The sequence below is a fragment of the Sminthopsis crassicaudata genome, chromosome 3 (genome assembly GCF_048593235.1).
Source record: "Sminthopsis crassicaudata isolate SCR6 chromosome 3, ASM4859323v1, whole genome shotgun sequence".
NCBI lineage: Eukaryota > Metazoa > Chordata > Mammalia > Dasyuromorphia > Dasyuridae > Sminthopsis > Sminthopsis crassicaudata.
This window is the reverse complement of record NC_133619.1, coordinates 179,650,000-179,660,493: the sequence shown is the minus strand read 5'-3', so window position 1 is coordinate 179,660,493 and position 10,494 is coordinate 179,650,000. Positions and strand designations below refer to the sequence as shown.

The 10,494-nt window shown below is 35.3% G+C and overlaps 1 long non-coding RNA gene across 1 annotated transcript; it reads left to right on the top strand.

Moving 5' to 3' along the window:
• The first annotated feature begins 6,139 nt into the window (after positions 1–6,139).
• Positions 6,140–10,220, top strand: LOC141560884 (uncharacterized). The gene is made up of 4 exons (XR_012487865.1): positions 6,140–6,843; positions 7,045–7,172; positions 8,316–8,435; positions 9,908–10,220. It is a non-coding gene; the product is annotated as an uncharacterized LOC141560884 (long non-coding RNA).
• The last annotated feature ends 274 nt before the right edge of the window (positions 10,221–10,494 follow it).

Here is a 10,494-nt window from a genome sequence, read left to right as displayed (position 1 = left end):
CAACCTAAAGGGGAATAATTCCTGCCCCCCATCACATAACTCTCTCCTTGAAGAGACTATTAAAAAGTTAAGAGAGTTTGAAGAAAAATGGGGAAAGGAAAGAGAATAACAACGTTGTGAAATTGGGGTTGGAAAAAATAAAGAATTCACAGGAGATGCAGGGAAACAAAATTAGTGAATTAGAAAAGGTAAAAAAAAAAAAACAGGAAAGTAGGATTTCTGAACTGGAGAAGATAAAAAAATCTCAAGAAAATAGTATTTCTGAATTGGAGAACATAAAAGAGTCCCAAGAAAATAGGATTTCTGAATTGGAAGAAGAAAATAATTCTCAAAAAAAAAATTAGGGAAATGGAAAAAAAAAATCAATAGAGCAAAAATAACTCATTTAAAAACGAAATTGGGCATTTACAAAAAGAAGTAAAAACTGTGAATGAAGAAAATAACTCCTTAAAATTCAGGATGGAACAAATAGAAATGAATGATTCACTGAGAACCCAAGAATCAGTCAAACAAAACAAAAAAAAAAAAAAAAATGAAAAGCTGGAGAATAACGTCAAATACTTACTGGGAAATTCTATAGACCTGGAAAATAGATCTAGGAGAGATAATCTGCGGATCATTGGACTTCCCAAAAACTATGACCAAAATAAGATCCTAGATTCTATTTTACAGGAAATTATTAAAGAGAACTGTCCAGAGATAATAGAAACAGAGGGGAAAGTAGATGTTGTAAGAATTCATCGAACTCCTTCTGAAATAGACCCTAAAAAAGAACACCACGGAATATTGTGCCTAAGCTGCAGAATTAGCACACAAAGGAGAAAATCCTGCAAGCAGCTAGAAAAAAACAATTTAAATACCAAGGGGCCACAATAAGGATCACACAAGATCTGGCTGCCTCCACATTAAAAGATAGAAGGGCCTGGAACCTGATATTCCGAAAGGCAAAAGATCAAGGATTGCAACCATGAATAAACTACCCAGCTAAGTTTAGCATCTTTTTCCATGGAAGAAGATGGTCATTCAATGCAATAGAGGAATTCCATATGTTTCTAAGAAAAAAACCAGACTTAAACAAAAAATTTGATCTATATCCACAAGACTGAAGAGAAACAGAAAAAGGTACACAGAACCCTTGAGAACTATATCTCTGTTGTGGGTATATAGAAAGTACACATGGATAATTTGATTTTACTGATATAAAAGAAAAAAAAAAGGAGGGGGTGTAGTAAAAGGAAGGGGGTATTATCAGAAAAAGGGTTGGGTGTGATAAAAAGAGGGAAACTACATCCCAGGAAGAGGCATAGAAAATACACCATATCTGAGGGAATTTAGAGAGGGGGAGAATCATTGTGTAAATCTTACTCTCATCAGAAGAGACTCAAAGAGTAAATAATTGTCATATTTGTTTTTCAGAGAATTCTCTCTCACCTCATTAAAAGGGGGGAGAGGAAAAAGGAAAAGGAAAAGGAGAATAAGGGAAGGGATGTGGAGGGAGGGGGGAGGGACACAAAAAAAAGGGAGGGCTGCGTGTCACAAGGGGGGTCTATAAATTAAATATCGGGGAAGGGGTTCAGGGGGGTCAAGGGAAAAGGCATAATCTGGGGATAATATGATGGCAGGTAATACAGAATTAGTAATTTTAACTGTAAATGTGAATGGGATGAATGCTCCCATCAAATGGAGACGGATAGCAGACTGGATCAAAAATCAGAACCCTACAATATGTTGTTTACAGGAAACACACTTAAATCAGGGAGATATATATATAGAGAGAGTAAAGGTAAAAGGTTGGAGCAGAATCTATTACGCTTCAGGTAAAGCCAAAAAAGCAGGGGTAGATATCCTTATCTCAGATCAAGCAAAAGCCGAAGATGATCTAATTAAAAGTTATAAGGAAGGAAACTATATCTTGCTGAAAGGTAGCATAAATAATGAAGCCATATCGATACTAAACATATATGCACCAAGTGGTATAGCATCTAACTTTCTAAAGGAAAAGTTAAGAGAGTTGCAAGAAGAAATAGACAGTAAAACTATAATAGTGGGAGATCTCCTCCTTGCACTCTCAGATTTAGACAAATCAAACCACAAAACAAACAAGAAAGAAATTAAAAAAGTAAAGAGAACATTAGAAAAACTAGGTATGATAGATCTTTGGAGAAAGCTGAATGGCAATAGAAAGGAATATACTTTCTTCTCAGCAGTTCATGGATCCTATACAAAAATTGACCATGTAATAGGACATAAAGATCTCAAAATTCAATGTAGGAAGGCAGAAATAATAAATGCCTTCTTCTCAGACCACAATGCAATAAAAGCTACATTCAGTAAAAAGTTAGGGATAAATAGACCAAAAAGTAATTGGAAACTGAATAATCTCATCTTAAAGAATGACTGGGTGAAAGAGCAAATTATAGAAACAATAATTTCACCCAAGATAATGACAATGATGAGACATCATACCAAAATCTGTGGGATGCAGCTAAAGCAGTAATAAGGGGAAATTTTATATCTTTAGAGGCTTCTATGAAGAAAATAGAGAAAGAGAAGATTAACGAATTGGGCTTGCAACTTAAAAGGCCAGAAAAAGACCAAATAAAAAACCCCCAACCAAAAATTAAACTTGAAATACAAAAATTAAAAGGAGAAATCAATAATATTGAAAGTAAAAAACTATTGAATTAATAAATAAAACCAAGAGTTGGTTTTATGAAAAAGCCAATAAAATAGATAAACCTTTGGTAAATCTGATCAGAAAAAAGAAAGAGGAAAATCAAATTGTTAGTCTTACAAATGAAAAGGGGGACCTTTCCACCAATGAAGAGGAAATTAGGGAAATAATGTGTTACTTTACCCAACTTTATGCCAATAAATTTGATAACTTAAGTGAAATGGATGACTTCCTCCAAAAATATAGGCTTCTTAGATTAACAGAGGAGGAAATAAATTGCTTAAATAGTCCCATTTTAGAAAAAAAAATAGACCAAGGTATTAATCAACTCCCCAGGAAAAATCCCCAGGACCAGATGGATTTACATGTGAATTCTACCAAACATTTAAAGAACAATTTGCCCCAATGCTATATAAACTATTTGAAAAAATAGGGAATGAAGGAGTCCTGCCAAACTCCTTTTATGACACAGACATGGTACTGATACCTAAACCAGGTCGATTGAAAACTGAGAAAGAAAATTATAGACCAATTTCCTTAATGAATATTGATGCTAAAATCTTAAATAAGATATTAGCAAAAAGACTTCAGAAAATCATCCCCAGGATAATATACTATGATCAAGTAGGATTCATACCAGGAATGCAGGGCTGGTTTAATATTAGGAAAACTATTAGTATAATTGACCATATTAATAATCAAATTAATAAAAACCATATGATCATCTCAATAGATGCAGAAAAAGCATTTGACAAAATCCAACATCCATTCCTACTAAAAACTCTTGAGAGTATAGGAATAAATGGATTCTTCCTTAGAATAATCAGGAGCATATATTTAAGACCTTCAGTAAGCATAATATGCAATAGAAATAAACTGCAACCTTTCCCTGTAAGATCAGGAGTGAAACAAGGTTGCCCACTATCACCATTACTATTCAATATAGTACTAGAAACGCTAGCCTCGGCAATAAGAGCCAAGAGAGATTCAAGGAATTAGAGTAGGAAATGAGGAAATCAAACTATCACTCTTTGCAGATGACATGATGGTATACTTAGAGAACCCCAAAGACTCTGCTAAAAAGCTATTAGAGAGAATTCAGAATTTTAGCAAAGTGGCAGGATACAAAATAAATCCACATAAATCCTCAGCATTCTTATATATCACCAACAAAATGCAACAGGAAGAGATACAAAGAGAAATTCCATTCCAAACAAATGTTGAGAGTACAAAGTATTTGGGAATCCATTTACCAAAGAATAGTCAGGAATTATATGAGAAAAATTACAAAACACTTGCCACAAAAATAGTCAGATTTAAATAATTGGAAAGACATTCAGTGCTCTTGGGTAGGCCGAGCGAATATAATAAAGATGACAATACTCCCCAAACTAATCTATTTATTTAGTGCTATACCAATCAGACTCCCAAGAAACTATTTTAATGATCTAGAAAAAATAACAACAAAATCCTTTTGGAAGAATATGCAAGGGAACTAATGAAAAAAAAGTCAGAGGAAGGTGGTCCAAGTGTACCCGATCTAAAGCTATATTATATAGCAGCAGTCACCAAAACCATTTGGTACTGGCTAAGAAATAGAACGGTAGATCAGTGGAACAGATTAGATACAAAGGACAAAAAAGGGTACATCTATAGCAATCTAATCTTTGACAAACCCAAAGATACCACCTTTAGGGACAAAAATTCATTATTCGGAAAAAAACTGTTGGGAAAACTGGAAATTAGTATGGCAGAAATTAGATATGGATCCACACTTAACACCATGATCAAAATGGGTCCATGATTTAGGCATAAAGAATGAGATCATAAATAGATTAGAGGAACAGAGAATAGTCTACCTCTCAGACCTGTGGAGGAGGAAGGAATTTATGACCAGAGGAGAACTAGAGATCATTATTGATCACAAAATAGAAGATTTTGATTACATCAAACTAAAAAGTTTCTCTACAAACAATAGTAATGCAAACAAGCTTAGAATGGAAGTAACAAATTGGCAAAATATTTTTAAAAGTAAAAGTCCTGACAAAGGTCTCATTTCCAAAATATATAGAGAACTGACCCTGATTTATAGGAAACCAAACCATTCTCCAATTGATAAATGGTCAAGGGATATGAACAGACAATTCTCAGATGATGAAATTGAAACTATTTCCACTCATATGAAAGAGTGTTCCAAATCACTACTGATCAGAGAAATGCAAATTAAGACAACTCTGAGATACCACTACACACCTGTCAGATTGGCTAAGATGACAGGAACAAATAATGATGAATGTTGGAGGGGCTGTGGGAAAACTGGGACACTGATACATTGTTGGGGGAGTTGTGGAAGAATCCAGCCATTCTGGAGAGCAATTTGGAACTATGCCCAAAAAGTTATCAAACTGTGCATACCCTTTGACCCAGCATTGCTGTTATTGGGATTATATCCCAAAGAAATACTAAAGAGCGGAAAGGGACCTGCATGTGCCAAAATGTTTGTGGCAGCTCTTTTTGTTGTAGCTAGAAACTGGAAGTTGAATGGATACCCATCAATTGGAAAATGGTTGGGTAAATTGTGGTATATGAAGGTTATGGAATATTAGTGCTCTGTAAGAAATGACCAGCAGGAGGAATACAGAGAGGCCTGGAGAGACTTAAATCAACTGTTGCTGAATGAAATGAATAGAACCAGAAGATCACTGTACATTTCAACAACAATACTGTATGAGGATGTATTCTGATGGAAGTGGAAATGTTCAACATGTTCAACAAGAAGATCCAACTCACTTCCAGTTGATCAATGATGGACAGAAATAACTACACCCAGAGAAGGAACACTGGGAAGTGAATGTAAAGGGTTAGCACTACTGTCTATCTACCCAGGTTACTTATACCTTCGGAATCTAATACTTAATGTGCAACAAGAAAATGGTATTTACACACATATATTGTATCTAGGGTATATTGTAACACATGTAAAATGTATGGGATTGCCTGTCATCGGGGGGGGGGAGAGAATGGAGGGGGGGGATAATTTGGAAAAATGAATTAAAAAAAATGGTCTTGCCCTCAAAGTTTACATATTATTGCGGAAAATGATGTCAACAAAAAAAAGTAGGAAGAAAATCTCTGCATAAGCAAGATAATTGTATAAATATTTTTATATACATTGGATTTATCATATATTTTCACATATTTAACATGTAATTACAGGTCACCCAGGCTAGGAGGTGGAAGGAAGGAGGGGGAATGTTGGAACAGGAGGTTTAGCAAGGCTCAGTGTTGAAAACTTGCCATTTCATATGTTTTTTAAATAAAAAGGTTTCCTAAAAAATATTTTTAAAAGAAAACCTCTGCATACAGCCTGAGCAAAATCCTCATCTGATGAGCAGTTGCCTTGCTTACCTTAGCCATGGAGACCTCATTGGGTGATGCCCATTGTGACATGCTCTAGTTCATTGTGACATGCCTGAGAACACCCAAGGTTTTCTGACTTAAAGGTGATGATCTCGCCACAACAACCCAGTTGGATCCTGAAAGCAAAGGGAGTAGGATGTGTGTATAGAAGAATGGATGAGTGGACAAATAGACTATTAGACTAGATACATAGATAACTGGTGATGGATGGATGGGATAGATAGTATAGACAAATAGATTGAATAGATACACTTGATGCATAGTTAAAAAGATAATGATGAATAGATAAGTGAAAAGATAGATTTATAGTAGAAAAGTTTATAGGTAGAATAGAGATTTATAGGAAGAAAAGTGATATATAGGTAGAAAAGAGATTTATAAGTAGAAAAGCGATTCATAGGCAGAAAAGAGATTTATAGGAAGAAAAGCGATTCATAGGTAGAAAAGAGATTTATAGGAAGAAAAGCAATTTATAAGTAGAAAAGATTTATAGTAATTAAAGCGATTTATAAGTAGAAAACAGATTATTAGATAAAAAAAGTGATTTTTAATTAGACAAGAGATTTATAGGTAGAAAAGGGGTTTATAGGCAGAAGAGAATGAATAGCTGCATTAAATATACATAGATAATGATTGAGTCAATGGAGGGTTAGGTAAATCAGTAAATAAATTACTGGAAAAAGAGATCCTTTCTGGTCCTCATCAGCATCATACCAAGTGCTCCTGTCAAAGATTGAGACTGCCTTCAGGTCAGTATTAAACTATTATATTTTATTCTTCAATATTATAGAAGCTAAAATGGTTGCTTTCTATCTGGCTTGGGAAATATTTGACTTCTCTTTCCTTCCCTCTTCCCCCACCCGCAAAAAATTCCAGTTTGTGGATGGTTATTCCAGTAGATCAAATGGACACATATCTTTCACTTATGCTGTAACATTTTACCTTTTCAGGCATCCTATAAGCCACTGCTAAAGCAGAGGAGATACTGAACCACTTGTGACCAGATGCTGGTGATATTGAAGGCATGTCTTCGGACCTCAGTGATCTACATAAACTGGGATTTAGCATGTTCATGAAGGTAAAGCAGCTATATAGAGATAATCTATCTTCAGTTTCCCTCCTGCAGTCAGTGTTAATAAGGGGTTGAAGGTAGGGCCAGGTTGCTGACTAACCCTATATGTACTAGAAGTACAAATAATCTGGGAAATAGAGAGCCTACCTTTACAAACAAACAAACAATCAAAAGCAGATTCTTTGAGTTCAGAAACTATTTTCTTTTTCATCATCCTATGCCTGGTTCCCAGAAACAAGATGACTTGCTCATATTAGAGGTTTCATAAATGCTTGTTGAATTCAGTTACATATAGATGAAGACCTTTTCTAAAATTATTGGCAGCTGGCTGGTACAGTGGATAACACTGTTGGACCACACTTGAATCAGCACCTGATTTCAAACACCAACTGTAGGACTCTGGGCAAGTCACTTAATCTGTGTTTGCCTCAATTTCCTCATCTGTAAAATGGGAATGGTACAATCATTTTTGCTCCACCGAGAATAAGCCTTTGAGAAATATTTGGTTTCAAGTAGAGTCACAGCATCGTGGATTTTGAGCTGGCGGGAATATTTCAGGGTTTCTGCTTCCATATTTTACAGAGAAAGTTACTGAGACTCAGGGTGGTTAAGTATATTTAGTATATTGTCCCAGCGCATACAGGTTGTAAAAGGCAGAGACAAGAGTCAAACAGATCCTGTTTATACTATCATGTTAACTCTAAGTGTTCATTACATATGTGTGTATGTGTGTGCATATATGTGTGTGTATATTTCCATACTTCAATCTTTTAACCTATAGCTAAACATATTAATTATTAAAAAAAAAAAAAAAAAAAAGGTGGTGGGATGGGATACGGGAAAGACACTGTAATAAAGTAACATTAAACAAGTGGAATTTTGCTGTGCTGATTATTTCTTACCTGCATGACTTTTTATTATCACTTAAACTCCCTGAGCGTCAGTTTCCTCACATGTTAAATGAGATACTTGAGCTCCACGACCACAAGGAGACTACATTTCTAGTTCTAAAGTTCTGATTCCACAGCTGAAAATCTACGAACATTATGTCCTAACGTAAGATCTTTATTTGATCATTAATGAGTCATATATTAACCTGACATGCTTGTCTGATGGCTGACCCCATCCTTGTTATGGTGAATGTTACAGGTGAGCCGACCTCATCCCGGTGACCATCCACTGCAGATCCTCTTTGTGGTTGGTGGGGTAACGATATCGGAAGCCTAAATGGTGAAAGATCTTGTTTCTTCCCTGAAGCCTGGAACACAGGTACTGAACCCTAAATAACAGGACATGCATCTCCCTGGCTCAAGGATGGGAGAGTCTGGCTGTTCCCATAAGGGTGGGTCTGAGCCTTAGGGGTAGCATCAGAGAAAACATGGTCTATATTACTTTGGAGATGGTGAAGCACTGTGTAAATGTCAGATACTATTCTTACTACTACTATTATTACTCGTACTCTTACACCTATTATTATTACTACTACTTCTACTATTACTCCTCTTCCTACCCCTATTAGTATCACTCTTAAGATTACTACTATTACTCTTCCAACAACTACTACAATTACTCCCACTCTTATTACTGTTACTATTCATACTACTCCCATTCCTTCTAGTTCTCTTCCTCCTGCTACTACTACTATCATTGCTCTTATTCCTATTAATACTCCTTCTACTACCACTACTACTATTATTTGTAATACTACCTTTACTATTACTATTACTATTACTTTACTATTACTATTACTATTACTTTACTATTACTATTACTACTATTTCTACTACTAGTAGTGTAACTCCTATTCCTAGTATTATTACTATTGCTTTTACTACTTATTCAACAAAAAAAAGAAGTAGGAAGAAAATCTCTGCATAAGCAAGATAATTGCATAAATATTTTTATATACATTGGATTTATCATATATTTTCACATATTTAACATGTAATTACCGGTCATCTAGGGAAGGAGGTGGAAGGAAGGAGGGGGAATGTTGGAACAGCAGGTTTCACAAGGCTCAGTGTTGAAAACTTTCCCCTTCATATGTTTTCTAAAATAAAAAGGTTTCCTAAAAAATATTTTTAAAAGAAAACCTCCGCATAAAGCCTGGCACAATCCTCATCTGATGAGCAGTTTCCTTGCTTACCTTGGCCATGGAGACCTCATTGTGTGATGCTCATTGTGACGCGCCGGAGAACACCCAAACTTTTCTGACTTAAAGGTGATGATCTCGCCACAACAACCCAGTTGGATCCTGACAGCAAAGGGAGTAGTATGTGAATATGAGAATGGATGCGTGGACAAATAGACCAATAGACTAGATACATAGAAAACTGGTGATGGATGGATGGGATAGATAGGATACACAAATAGATTGAATAGATACACTTGATGCATAGTTAAAAAGATAATGATGGATAGATAAGTGAAAAGATAGATTTGTAGTAGAAATGTTTATAGGTAGAAAAGAGATTTATAGGAAGAAAAGCAATTTATAGGTAGAAAAGAGATTTATAATAAAGTGATTTATAATAGAAAAGAGATTTTTAGATTAAAAAAGGGATTTATAAGCAGAAAAGAGATTTATAGGTAGAAACGAGATTTATAGGCAGAAGAGAATGAATAGCTGGATTAAAATATACAAACACCCCCCAAAAAATATTGCAGTTTATGGATGGTTTTTCCAGTATATTAAAAGGACACATATCTTTCACTTATGCTGTAACATTTTACCTTTTCAGGCAACCTATAAGCCAATACTGAAGCAAAGGAGATACTGAACCCAGAGTGACCAGATTCTGGCGATATTGAACACATGTTTTCGGGCCTTGAAGATCTACTTCAAACGGGATTTAGATTGTTGTTGGGGATTTTTGATCTATACTTTGGAGTTTATTGTACTGGTGGGGGGAAGGGGACAGATGATGTTGCTGATTGTTGTTGGGGAGTTTTGATCTATACTTTGGAGTTTATTGTACTGGTGGGGGGAAGGGGACAGATGTTGCGGAGTTTGATGGGGTTTTTAAAAAAAAAAGTTTTTTTCTGTTTCCAAAAGTGTCAAGTTGTCATTCTTTCAGCTTCCACATGATTAGTGATATTTCCCAGTTTCTTCTGTGCTATCTAGTGATTAGATTTGCCAGCTCGTTAATCTAAAGAAATACTTGTTGGCAAACTTATTGGGTAAATTAAATTTTTCCCTTATTTGCAGCTAGCCCATACTGCTGATGGGTAAAGCTGGCTATATCCTATCTGGGTTTGGGAATAAGAGAGGGAGGCAGATTTCTTCTTCTTTGAGATTGTGAAACAACTGTAACCAGGACCTTTGCCA